This window comes from Pteropus medius, unplaced genomic scaffold, assembly GCF_902729225.1.
Source record: "Pteropus medius unplaced genomic scaffold, Ma_sr-lr_union100, whole genome shotgun sequence".
Taxonomy (NCBI): Eukaryota; Metazoa; Chordata; class Mammalia; order Chiroptera; family Pteropodidae; genus Pteropus; species Pteropus medius.
The window spans coordinates 5,745,927-5,759,964 of NW_024340701.1; the positions used below are offsets into that span (position 1 = coordinate 5,745,927).

Here is a 14,038-nt window from a genome sequence, read left to right on the forward strand (position 1 = left end):
TAACCACACCCAAATACAATTTAGTAAAATTGCTGAAAATCAAAGAAAATAAAAAACTAAAATCTTAGAAGCATCCAGAGAAAGTGGAAGCATTCCTTTTAAAAGAATAAGATTTCCAACTGACTTTTAGCAGAAGCCAAAAACATCATGGAATTCATAATTAGATTGCTAACAAGAATAATAATTCCCAACCTATAGTTTTGTGCTCAGCAAAAATATTTTTCAAAATGAGGTGAAATAAAGACAGAAAGCAAGCTAAATGAATTTGTTGCCAATAGACCCTCAAGACAAAGGATCCTTCCTTTGTTTTGCAAAAATATTTTTCAAAATGAGGTGAAATAAAGACAGAAAGCAAGCTAAATGAATTTGTTGCCAATAGACCCTCAAGACAAAGGATCCTTCCTTTGTTTTGCAAAAATATTTTTCAAAATGAGGTGAAATAAAGACAGAAAGCAAGCTAAATGAATTTGTTGCCAGTAGACCCTCAAGACAAAGGATCCTTCAGCCTGAGGATCTTCTAAAAGATCCTCAGGCTGAAGGAAAATGACCCCAGAAGAAGTACACATCAGCAGAAAGGAATGAAGAATGACAAAAGGGTAAATATGTGGGCTAGTACAAGAGAACATAGATTTTTTAAAAAGCAACAATAACAATATTACTGTCTTGTGAGATTTATTATGTAAGTAGAAATAAAATATATGGCAACAGTGCCACAAAGGGAGGATGAGGGATAAATAGAGCTGAACTATTATAAAATTTTTCTATGGTGGTAGGCATATTGATTTATTTTGACTCTGTTTATTGACTTATTTATTAATCAACACAATAAGTTAAAGATAAATAGTAAGATCTCTGAAGTATTGTCCAATTTCATAGCTACTAGCTATATGTGGCTATTAAGTACTTAATATGGCCAGTTCAAATTGAGATGCATTGTAAGAGTAAAACATACCAGATTTGGAAGATATAACATAAAAATAAAGTAAAATATCTCATTAACCATTTTTTACATTGATTAAGTGTTGACATGTTAATATCTTAGATACATTTGGTCAAATAAAAACATTATTTAAAGTAATTTTACCTTTTTTTGCTTTCTTAATGTTACTACTAGAAAATTTTAAAAATACATATATGGCTTATTATATTTCTATTGGATAGAACTAACCTAGAGCAGTGATTCTCAACAAGGGTTGATTTGGCTAATCAAGAAAACATTTGGCAATGTCTTGAAAATTTTTGTATTTCTGGGTACAGGTCAGGGATGCTGGTAAACATCCTATAATGCACAGGGCAGCCTCCATAACAAAGAATTATCTGCTCCAAAATGTCAATAGTGCTGACGTTGAGGAAATTCTGCTCTAAAGTGACCTTTACTATAATACCAAAAAATATGTAACTAAAACTTCGCTAGTTCAAAAGGAGAAGATGATGATAACTACAGGAAAGGAAAAATAAGGAGACAAAAATTACATGAGACAAACAGGAAACAAATAATAAGATGATAAATTTAAATCTAAATATATCAGAAATATATCTGATTAAAAGATAAATATTGTCGGAATAACTAAAAACAAAATCCAATTATGTACTGTTTACATACTGTAAAGATAAGAACAGATAAAGGCTTAAAATAAACCTAATCAAAAGAAAACTATCATGGCTATATTAATGTGGGAAAAAGTAAACTTTAAGGCAAGAAGTATTGCTAGATATAAATGGAGACGTTTGATAAAAGGAACATATCAACTCAAAAGGAACATACAACAATCTGAAATTTGTATGTACCTAATAACATAGCTTCAAATATATAAAGAAAAAAAAGAAAAAAAAAGTAAAATATGAATAGTCTTATATCTGTTAAAGAAATTATATTCAAAATTAAAATCCTTTCCACAAAGAAAACTCAAGGCACATATGGCTTCACTGGTAAATTATTCCTAACATTTAAGGAAAGAAATATACCAAGATTAACAATCTCTTTCAGACTATAATGAAAAAGTGAACACTTCCTAAATTGTTTTATATAGCCAGCACAACCCTAGTTACAAAACCTGACAAAGATATTATAAGAAAAAAAATTATAGACCAATATCTCCCTTGAACCTAGATGCCAAAATCCTAAACAAAGTATGAGCAAAACAAACCCTGTAATATATAAAAAGGGTAACACAGCATGATCAAGTTAGATTTATTCCAGGAAGCACATACGGTTTAACATTTGAAAAATCAATTAATTTAATTTACCATATTAACAAAATAAGAAGGAAAATAATATGATCATCTCAATAGGTGCAGCAAAAGCATTTGATAAAGTTCAACATGTATTCATTATAAAACTTTCAGCAAAATAATTTTAAAAATGCAACTTTAAAAATCTGGTAAAAGTTAACTATATAAAACCTAAACCTATGTTAAATTTCCTACACCTATGTTAAATTTGAGAAGAGGACATCAATGTTCACTATCATCTAATCAGTATTATATTAAAGGTCCCAGCTAGTGCAAAGAGAAAAAATACTTTTAATATATAAAGATTGGAAAGGAAGTAAAAGTTGCATCATTTGCAGATAATATGTTGTATATAGAAAAACCCAAGAAAAATCTACAAAAATAACTGAATTTAGCACAGTATCTAGATACAAGATTAATATATAAAAATTCATTGTGTTTCTATATGCTAGCTATAAATAAGTAAAAGTTATAAAGCTATACCATTGACAATAACATAAAAAATGTCGACACCTAGCAAAAAAAATCTAACAAAAGATTTGGAAGAGGGTGGGGAAAGAGGGGAGGCAGATGGGGTAAAGGGGGTCAAATATGTGGTGACAGAAAGAAATCTAACTATGGGAGGTGAACACACAGTGGAAATATATATATACGCCTTACTGTTAAAGTGTACAGCTGAAACTTGTTGGATTTTGTTAACCGATGTCACCATAAAAATTAATTAATTAATTAATTTTAAGAAAAAGATTTGAAAGACCTCTCTACACCACAAACTATAAAACACTGCTTGGAGAAATTAAAGAATTTCATAAAAAGAGAGATAATTCACATTCATGAAGGAAAAACAATATTATCAAAATACCAATTCTCCACAATTTTATCTATATGTTAAGTGTAATCATTTCAAATTCCCATGTTTGAATTTTGTGGTAATTGATAAGCTGATTCCAAAATTTTATGGAAATGCAAAAAACTCAGGATGGCCAAGATAATCCTGAATAAGAACAAGATTTGAAGACTTACTACCTAGGTACAGTAATTAACATACAGTAGTGTTGGCAAAAAAATACATATTTGTGTCCCCCAAAATTCACATGTTGAAATCCTAACCACCAATGCGATAGTATTAGGAGGTGGAGCCCTTGGGAGGTAATTAGATCTTAAGAATGGAGCATTCATGAATGAGATTTGTGCCCTCATAGGAAGAGACAGGAGAGTTTGTTTCCTCTCTCTCTTCTCTCTACCATTTGAGGATATAGAACATCTGCAAATCAGGAAGCAGGCTCTCACAGGACATGTGACCTGCGGATGTCTCGATCTTGGACTTCTCTGCCTCCAGAAATATGGGAAACAAATGTTTGTTGTTTAAGCCACCCAGTCTATGGTGGTTTGTTATAGCAGTCCAAACTAAGACAATAGACATACTGACCAATATTGGTACAGAATAGAGATCAAAATTAGATTCACACATATATAGTTGCCTGATTTACAATGAAATCATAATTGCCATTAAGTGGCAGAAGGATTTTTTAAATAATGGTGCCAGATGAAGTGAATATTTGTTTGAGAAACAATGAAACTTAACCCCCAAATTCATACTATCTATGTGAATTAGCTGTGATGAATCAGGAATCTAAATGTGAAGGCTGAAACAATTAAGTTTATACAGGAAAACATAAAGGAATATCTTTATGACCTTATTGTAGGCAAAGATTTAAATAGGACACAAAGAAACACATACTCTAAAATGAATATCAATAAATTGAACCTCATTAAGAAGCTCAGTTCAACGAAAACACTAGTAAGACAGTGAAAGAGAAAGCTACAGTCCAGAGAAGATATCTAGAACACATATATCTAACAAAGGACTGATATCCTGAGTTTACAAAGAATGTCTACAAATAACAGAAAAGAAAAAAATAATTTTAATTTAAAAATTGACAAAAGAATTGAACAAGTACTTCTAAAGAAGATACTCAAATGGCCAATAAAGATCGTTATCATCAGGGAAATTTAAAGTTACAATGAAATACCACTTTACATCCACCAAAATAGCTAGTAATGAAAAAGACTATCAGGTATTGATGAAGATGTGGATCAACTAGAACTCTTATACATTGCTGGTGAGAATGTAAATTGGTATAACTACTTTAGAAAACTTTTTGGCAGTACCTACCAAACCTAAACATCCAATTATTTTCACTCCAAGAGAATCCACCCAACAGAATTGAACACAAATATTTATCAAAGAATGCAAACCACATATCAACATATGTAAAGACTGTTTAAAGTACTTTTGCTTTATTGTAGCAAAAAATGGAAAATGCAAATGTTAGAGAATAGTAGAATGGATAAACTGCAATAAAATCATACAAAAAACTACACAGCAATAAGAAAAAAACTAGTACTATATGCACTCACATGGGTGAATCTCACAAATAATATGTTGAGTGAAAGAAGAGAATCTAAAAAGAATACAAGAACAGGCAAAACTAATCCATGGTAATAGAAATTAAAATAGTATTTTCTTAGATGAGGGGCAGTTATAGATAGGGAAGGGGCATGAGAGAACCCAGAGTGCTGGAAATTTTCTATATCTTAATCTGGGAGATAGTTAAAAAGGTATTTATGTATTAAAAACTCATAAAGTTGTAGACCATTTTGCTCTTTGTACATTATGGCTCAATAAAAAAAATAGTAGAATGGCTACCATTAAACTGTCTGAAAATGTGTCAGATTCAGAATAAAATTTTATTTTATTTATTATTTTTCTAAAAATTTCCAGACAAATTTTACCAAGCATATGCCCAAGCACAAGGGAGGCAGCACAAAGGAAAGGAAGGTCCTTTGCAGAACAAAATTTTAAATTATAGAACTTCACTGAAGATACTTTGTGACCTGGACCTTGCCTTTCCAGAAATATTTCTTCATTCTACCAACAGGTTCCTGTTTATTTGCTATACCTAAATATTTTAGTGTTTTTTATAATATACCATACACTCTTGAAACTCTTTGCTTTAGCACATGCTGTTCCCTGCTTGGAATATCCTTTTCATCTTCTCATCCTACCCCAAATTTTCCCTAGTAATTTATGCAAAATGTTATACCTTAATTCAATCAGTATCTCATCCATGCAATCTCAGGCACTATTAGGAACCTCTTTGCTATGTTCTTTTCACACCCTATCATAGCATTTTGAAACTGTATTATAACTTTTTGTTACTTGTCTCACTAAATTTCAGTCTTGAGAACGACCATTTTTGTTTGTTTTGTTTTGTTCTTAAATATTATTAATACATAGCATAGAGTCTGACATAAATTAGGCACAATAAAAGTTTTTTGTAAGTAACTGAACAAGAGAACAATTAGAGAAAACTCTGGTAGGCTACAGCACTTAGTTTCTTCTACATGTTTAATAGTAGAATTTTGGGTTTTTCTATGGTCCACAGGCACACAAAAGACACAACTCCATAATTCCTAACTTGAACACTACAAAGATGGCACTAAATTTACTTCCTTTGGGGAAACATTCAAATATAGAATATTGTTCATATTCCCAGAAATACTTTTAGCAGCTAAGTGACTTAAAGGATAGATGATTTTGCTCAAGGCAGGCCCAACAATCAGTAGATCTACAATCTTTCCTTAAGAGTAACCATGAGAACATGAGAACACAATGCAATATACATATACATATACATATACATATATATATATGTGTGTGTGTATATATATATATGCCTTATTGTTAAATTGTACACCTGAAACTTACTGGATAATGTTAAACAATGTCACCATAATAAAAATTAAAATAAAAAAAAAGAGCAACCATGAGAGAAATAAAAATAGGCAAATCGGGCTAGTATAGCTTGTTTATATGATTACTCATCAGGAATACAAAGACATTAAACATTAGAAGGTATAGAACTGACTGTATACAGAGCATACAAGATAGTTTACTTATATTTAAAACTTTGAAAACAATCATCTTCATTTAATAATTAACAAAACAGTATTTTGCTAAAATATCACATACAAAATTATACAGAATTAATTATTTTGTTCTAAAATGATGGGCATTTGATTGACAATCTGTGCAAGTACTTAATATGCAGCCTAGCCATATTACTGCAGTATAATACAGTCTTTATTTTTAAAAATCAACAAAAGATATTTTTGGTATCACAAAAAAGCTTACTGGAAACAATATGCTTGGTCCCTAAATTCATTTTTTTTTATTTTAATTTTTTAATATTTTCATGATCTATGATTTGGTTTTTAATTATCTTAGCCTTATGATCACATAATTTACAATTTCATGCTGATTATATAGGTCTATTCTCTACTTTATATAGGTCCATTCTCTATATAATTATAAAGGTATATTCTCTACTTTAATCCTTCTAGTGAGTTAGCAAAAGCGCCATTACCAACCATATGTATACAGTATTTCTACAGTTGTGTTTTTGAATAACTGTTTAAAAGGTAATCCTGAATCATAACTGAGTCTGATTTAATAAAGAATTCACAAGCAAAGTTTGCTACTATATCTTGTCATGGTGAATTTTAAAAGCATCTGACCATACAGATCATCTATAAATATGAGAAGTGTTAAATATTCTTTATTTGATATTATAAACCACAATAAAATGCCTTTCATTAAGTCAAAGGCAACAGTTTAGATATAGGGTATTTTAATTAAATTGTCATAGTTTTTATTATCAAAAACGTCAAGGGGACATTACTACCTTATCTTTAGTCCTTGCATTTTAACAGGCTAATGAACACAACATGAAACAAGTGAGTCTTTCTGTTCTATGAGACAGTGAAAGAATTTCCTCAGTATTTGAACATATAAATATAACCAGTTATATAAATCTAAATACAAACCCAGTCTCCTACAGGTTTTGAGATGGCATTCACCATTTCTGTGAAAAGATGAACATTACTAATCATGTCCAGTTATATCTTTAGGAGGGGCAACAATGATAGCACTTGCTGACCCAAAATTACCATCAAAATTCAAAAAGCTGATCATATTCTTTTAACCACAAGCCAATCTTATTTAAATAAGGACTGCCCAATAGAAATATTCTATCAGCCATTCGTGTCTTGAATTCTGGTATATGAGATCAATTTAAATATGGTACACATTAAAAAAAATCATGAGACATTTCTGTTTTGTAGTAAATAAGGTAGTGGCCAGCTATTACTCCTAAGTAGCTTTTTTAAAAATTAAATTTATTAGGGTGACATTGGTTAATAAAATTATATAGGTTTCAAATTATATAGTTTTCAAGTGTACAATTCAAAAATATATCATCTATATATTCCATTGTATGTTCTTTTGAGATAAACTATCAAGTCTGCCCTTTCTTTAATCTTCTTAATGCCAGCAAAGATCATTTTTGTTCCAGGGATTACTTCTTAGGATTCTCCAAATATTTCATCGTGTCTCCTCTCCCCAGGTGATGTCTTTGTTCTTGTCAGCATCTATGTAAGAAAATTCAAGGGCCTGACCCATCTTTCACCTAAATAGACCATGGAGATTTGGCCCAGTCTTGTGCTTGCCTCTTTTCAGTATGGCGCTGAGAACACTTCTGAATAAAAATCTTCTTGCCCTTCTCAGTGTTGTCCCCCATTTTTAAATTGCTCTTCTGTCATGTGATACAGAGACTCTCCCTAAATTCATTTTAAAGTAACTTTTAAATTGTAACACATTAATTTAGCAAAGGTACAGTCAAATGTGTTTTCAAGATGTGATTATTGTATTTATTTCATTATGTCTTTTCTTAAAATTAGAAATTGAAGATAAAATTTTTAAAAGATATAAATTGGCTGGTAGTCAATCTCTCAAAATTCAATGTAACAGATGACATGTTAAAATCTATAGTAGTTGCTTATTTCAGTGTAACTTATATTTGAGATTGCCTCATCCATTATATTCCTATTGGTTTTGATAGTGATCTGATGTAATTTTTTTTACCGGACCATCTCTAGAACATGTTATAAAATCTGGTACAGTTTAGTCTAAATAACTTATGATGTTTTAATAGCAGGAAATTTGTTAATATTCATCTACTTCTAGGATTTTAATGGTAATTTTACTCTTGTAAACATAAGGTCAAAAGTATTATTTGGGAATGTGTATGCTAAACCAAATTTGGAAGAAAATGAACTACAGTAAACTTTTAACAGAAATGCAATTTGAGGATTTAGAAATTTATCATTTTAATGACATAAGAAATAAGCATTTCTCCTAAGAAGCCACCTGTAACACATTAAGTATAAATCATAGTTTCTCAAGTGCTGTTTTGGGACCTTTATGTTGCAATTCCAGATGCATAAGTTAAGTTGATTAAGCAAGGGTGTTGTTGCATTTGGGGTGAGCGAAAAGAAAGTGATGAAAGACAGGCCTTAAAATAAGTTAGGGGAGAAACACTTTGGAATTTAAACTTGATGTAGAGTAAATGTGGGGGAAAATAACATAAAGGAATTAAGATTTTAATGTGTAAGCATCTACATAGCAGAGGATCAGAAATTTACTGATCTTATTAGATCTATTATTTTAAAATTGTTGCATGAAAAGTTTCCCTCATTTAAAAATATAACAAAAAAAGCATCAAAAAGTCTAAATTAGTAGAAAAACTATATATTTTAACATTAAATGCACCATACATAATACAGACTGCAATTTTAACCTTAGAGTCTCTTAAAATTTTTACTAAAAATCCCCAATATTTTTAACACTTTTACAGTGCTTACAAAGTATCAGTTACTGTCTAAGCTCTTTACAAATATAAAGTCATTAAATCCTTATTATAATCTCATGAGGTAGGTACTATTCTCATTTTACAAGTGAAAAAAACACATTGATTTTCAACATATTGAAATTCAGTAATTTGCTTAAGGTCACAAAGCTAGTAAGTGACAGAACCAGACCTGAACGTAGATCATTACTCTAAAGATTATGATTGTATTTACTATATGCTATGCTGCTTCCTCAATGCCTAATATTAAGTCTTCAGAATATTAACTAGTATCATGTGTTGAACCAAACTAAAACTGAGTCACTTTGGTTAAAGACAAAATGGAGACAGTCAACACAGGCACATAAAGGAAACTTAACCTAACCTTACAAGAATTTACAACTCTTAGAAGACATCAGTCAATCACCAAATGCCAAGTCTGTTCATCTCTAGACTTCTTTGTTCCCCTAAATTAGCTACCCTGATCCAAATAAGAAAGAAAACCACTAGCTAACCAATCATTTGAAAAAGCCAAATAACTTCTGTATTTATCCTATACAAATCCCTCAGTCTGTGAGCAACTCGGAATTCATTACTCCCATAACCATTAGTTTTCCAGCTTGCAGGTCAAAACCTTATAATAATCTTATCTTCTGCTTTGTTTTATTTAGTATGTAGAGTGGTTTTTGACACAGGAAATAATAATAAATTTTGAAATTTTAATTAAATGAAATGTTAAAGACTATAAAGGCTAAAGGCATTAATGACATTCTACTAAAATTCCCCATAAACACTTGAATCTCTCATGAAGATCTTCAACGAATGATCATGGAGATTTTACTTGAACATCTTTAGCGACAGGGAATGTATACTGAGGTGGACAATTTTCAGAAATTAAATACTCTTCTGAAATCTACCTCTTTCAAGTTTTTACTCTATTCCTATCTTATCTCCTAAGTCACCCAAAATTAATCTCATTTGCTTTTACACTGCTGCTCTTCAACTATGTGAAGAAATTGATTATGTTTTAATTTCCCCTCACCCAAGACAACATTCCATTTCCTTCAAAATTTCTTCATGTATACATGGAGTTTTCTCACATTTCTACTTTTTCTCTACATGTTCCAAACCATCCTGTATCTTTTAAAGTGCACCTTTCCAAACCAAACTCCATATTTCAGGGCTATCTTGACCACAAGTGAGTACAAATATTACTTTTCATTCTAAATACTATTATTATTGACTTTAGATGAATATTGACTTTTTTAGACAGCAAAAACTTACAGATTCACATCAAGTTTATCATAAAATAAAACCTCTTAAGATTTTTTCACATATACTGCATATAACAAACATAATTCACTCATACAGTTGATTTTTAGACATCAATTCACAATAATTTAACCTGATGATATTGGAGTTCAGTCTATTATTTCAGTTTATTGAGATCTTTTAAGATCTTGATTACCTTATTTATCCTTTGCTTCTTGTTTTTCTCATTGGGAAACTATCAATGTTTATCTAAAGACAGTGATTTAAAAACCAAACATAAAAAAAAGCTCTACTACTAGCTTTAAAAAAATTATTAAATAAACTGTTATTTTGTTACAGTTTTGGATATACAGAATCATTACAAAGATGATACAAAGAGATATATCCCACACCCAGCTTCCCCTATTATTAATAGCTTACATTGTTAGTACGATACATTTGTCACAATTAAGAAAATATAGAATTAAAATCAGAAAACAATCAGATATAGTCAAAATTTTAAACTCATGTAAGAAATGATGAAAAGCCATAATATTTGAAAACTTAGATAAATAAATTCCTAGAAAGATCATTTAAGTTAAAAAAAATAGCACAACATACAGTAGAAAACTTTTAGAAACAAATAACATATAAAGAAGATGAATTGGGAATCAATTCCCTCTTCCCTTCCTTATTGACCCTTTACAAATGCTAGTGTCAAACAGTAGAGTTCTACAAAATTTTCAGAGAATAGAACATAGAAAAAGAAGAAGCACTAATATTTTTTATAAGGCAGGAGTAACCTTGACAAAGTATCCAAATAAGGATAGTGCAAGAAATCTATAAGACAACTTCACTTATGAAAATACATATAAAAATCCTAAATATTAGCTAACTGAATCCAACAGTGTACTTTAAAAACACAAAATGAATAAATGGAACTTAGCTTAATAACATAAAGAAACATTATTGAAATTAGCCATGTTAAAGTAATGGGCTATGGTAGATATTTTGGATAGTTTTCTCAATCTTCATTTCTCTCTTCATATACTTGGAGTGGTTAAGAAGCTTAAAACATTTTTGAAATATGCTACAACATGGATGACCCTTGAGTACATGATGCTAGTTAATATGTCAATCAGAAAAAGAAAAATATTATATGATTATACTTAATTGAGATACTTAGAGTAGTCAAAATTATAGAGACAGAAAGTAGAATGGTTGTTATCCAAGTGCTGGGAGGAGGGAAAGATGTGGAATTATTGTTTAATGGGTACAGAGTTTCAGTTTTATAAGATGGATAGCTCTCCATCTCCATAGCTCTATCTCTATAGCATGTGATGGTCGCACAGCATTATAAATGTATTTAATACCACTGACTATATACTCAAAAATGCTTAATATGGGTAAACTTTATTTTATTTTTTTTACTATTTATTATTATTATTTATGCTTACAACACCTGGTCTTCCTAGCTGGTCTCCCATCTAAGTACTAACCAGGCCTGACCCTGCTTAACTTCCGAGATCTGACATAGGACTTGTTCAGGATGGCATGCCATAGACCATGGACCATGGTTTCACTGGGGTGTGAACCCAGGACCTTCTGCGTGTAAAGTAGACGTGCTAAAGGTACACTATGGAACCACATCCCAAAATGGGTAAATTTTATGTCAAGTGTATTGTACTACAATAAAAAAACTGAAAAAAAAAATGCATACATGTATGTGTGTAGGGAGAATGAAAGAAGATAAAATAGAAAAACATTAAAAATTAGTGAATTCGAGTGAAGATTTGTACTGCTCTTGCTGCTCTTTTCTTTAGGTTTGAATTCATTTCAAAATAAATTTTTAAAAAAGATATTAATTACTCATAGCCATGAAATGGTTTTTTTTACCACTGGTAAAAAAAATGATTAAATAAAAATGCATTAAATAAAAATTATTTGAAGATGAGTAATGAGAAAATGACTATTGAAAGGAGAAAAGCAGCAGTAATTGAAGGGTTGCAAAGTTCAGAATAAGTCAAAAAGGAAACAAGATTTACAAATAGTTACATCACCAAAACAGAATTTATGAAAGGTAATTTTTAAGCAATAGATTATGTTGGAAATGGGCTACTAGATTGAAATCTGGGAAAGTTTTAAGTTTTTTAAATAAATAATTCAGGTTGTTTTGTAAGTTTTTTTGGGTGGGTAAGTAATTCAGAAATGAGGTACAAACATTAGATTTATCAGACAGAGGAAAAATTGGCAAAATCTTGTGATGGGTAAGTCATGTCAAATAAAGAACTAGGGAATTAAAGAAGACTTCAAGTTTCAAGCAGAGCTAACTAATAATCATACACCATGACAGAAAAATATGAATAAATAAGTTTAGTGATAGATTTTAAAAATAATGACTATTAGGTGCTTGTAGGAAATCCAGTCAGAGACATTTTACACTTCCTCTTTTCCAGTCAGGTTTTTCACTTCACTTTTATCCATTCCCCTTTTCAGCTGCCTTCTTAAATTTCAATGTATTCCTGCTGTACCCCTTTGGCTACTTTGAAATTCTCCCCACACACTCATCAAGTTCTCCAAATTCTTCCTTCAACCACTCCCTTAACCCATTTCCCATTTGCCCCCAGAACACTAGCCTGAGACATTTGCTGCTGCAGCTTCTACCCCAAGATATCCCGCAGATTACATACAGTCCTAACTTTACCCCCAAATTTGCCACAAAATATCTTGCTTTTATTATTTTTGCATCACTCTAATATATTGATAGTCTTTGGAAACAAATAACATCATTCTATTTATAGCATTCTATTTTTAGTAGTGGTATTTACATTTATAAAACATAGTAATTCTCAATAACTGAACATGTCCTAGAAAAAGTGGCATTCCTGTGCACGGTTAACATAGTTCTTGAACAGTTGTTAGCCAGATTCATTTGCTGAATCTGATTTATGCATATATTTCTGTTACATTAGGATTAGAGACAAGTTCTGTTAGGAAATACCTCCCAGAACAGTTTTTATACTTTATTTTCACATTGAAAACCAGTCAGATTTGCGTCAGCCTCAAAGAGCGTATTTATATAAAATTAAATTAACACCAGCAGCGAGCTGCACTTTTTTTCTAAAAGAGAAATGAGTTAAAATGATTATATTACATATTTCATCAATATAACTGTTATTACTACAGCTATGGTGAATTGCAATATTAACAAATATATATGGTTAACTATAAAAAATTATTATTTCCATCTACTATGTAAATAAGCTTTATTTTTTAATAATTGTTTTCTGTAATTTTGGACTATCTTAGTCTGCTCAGGCTACCTTAACAAAGTACCTTAGACTGGATAACTTAAACAACAGACATTTATATTCTCACAGTTGTAGATGCTGGAAGTCCAAAATCAGGATGTTAGTACAATCAGTTTCGGGTGAGAACTCTTCCTGGCTTGCAGAAAGCTCCCTTCTGGCTGTGTCCTCACACTGTGGAGAGGAGAGGTTAGAAGGAGAGGGGAGGAGGAAAAAAGGGGAGAGGAGAGGAGAGGAAGAGACTCTTCTTACAAGGACACTAATCCCATTGTGAGGGCCCATCCTCATGATCTCATCTAAACGTAATTACCCTCCATAGCCCATCACCAAAAAACCATTATATTGAGGATTGAGTCTTCAACATATGAATTTGGAGGGAAGAATGACACAATTCAGTCTATAGCAAAGACCTGGCCTGTATATAAATTTAACTTATGTTAGTTAATGGGATGACATTTGGATATTATTAAAGAGGGAGCAAGAGATTATTAAAAAGAT

At 30.9% G+C, this 14,038-nt stretch overlaps 1 protein-coding gene and 1 pseudogene across 2 annotated transcripts in view; one reads left to right on the plus strand and one right to left on the minus strand.

The window, feature by feature from the left end:
- CUNH1orf185 (chromosome unknown C1orf185 homolog) overlaps positions 1-14,038 on the plus strand; it is a 115,973-nt gene that overhangs the window by 41,897 nt on the left and 60,038 nt on the right. The window contains exon 1 of one of the 2 annotated variants that reach the window (XM_039885792.1): positions 11,809-11,863. The exons of the other annotated variant lie outside the window; for it this stretch is intronic. The gene's annotated coding sequence lies outside the window, so the exon portion shown is untranslated. Of the gene's footprint in view, positions 1-11,808; positions 11,864-14,038 lie in introns of those variants that run through there. 2 annotated transcript variants of the gene reach the window in all.
- LOC120618663 (cytochrome c-like) lies at positions 7,552-7,880 on the minus strand (annotated as a pseudogene).